The following is a 701-nucleotide window of genomic DNA, read 5'->3' as shown; positions in this document are numbered from 1 at the left end:
TTAATAATTTATTATTAAAAAAATATTGTTTAATTAGTTTAATAAACATTTTCTTATTAATTAAAGAGAATATTAGTTTGTACTTGAGTCTTAATTATTCAATTTCTTTAAAAATGTAAAAAACGGATATAAATATATAATGTTTGTAAGAGATTTTTAACAAACAAATTAACAAAAAGTTAGTTTGACCTTGTCATATCTAAACCAAAATAGTTATACTAAATTATGTTCTTGTAAAGTATAATTTGTGTTCGGTAGTTCGTAGTCCGAAAGGGTCGGATACGAAATTCATCGAGATAGAGAGGTTGCAGGGGACTGGTCCTAGATGGATTCTGGTATGGGAACTCTTCCGGATTGCCGAGTTGAGGAAGTGGTGGTGCGTGGTGCCACCTGCAAGAACTCCAACGCTCAAGTCAGTGTCCGTACAAGAGGCGGCTATTAGGGTTAGGTTAAGTTAGGTGACGTATCTCTGGAGAGGGACTTATAGTCCGTACTCAAGTGGGTCCCTTGTGGCCATGCCCACTTTCTTGGAAGCTTCTACTAGCTGTCCAGGTTCCACGTGGATGGGGAAGGGACAGTAGGCCCCCTCCTAGCTTGGATCGCGTGACCCGTCGGGTCGGCCGCTCGGGCATGGACCCGGATCGTCATTGGGCCGGGCCGAAACCATTTGCATAAAAAAATTTACAATTTACTTTGAAAAT

This window comes from Arachis ipaensis, chromosome B03 (genome assembly GCF_000816755.2).
Source record: "Arachis ipaensis cultivar K30076 chromosome B03, Araip1.1, whole genome shotgun sequence".
Classification (NCBI taxonomy): Eukaryota; Viridiplantae; Streptophyta; class Magnoliopsida; order Fabales; family Fabaceae; genus Arachis; species Arachis ipaensis.
The sequence above is the reverse complement of the archived record's forward strand: the minus strand, read 5'-3'. Positions refer to the sequence as shown.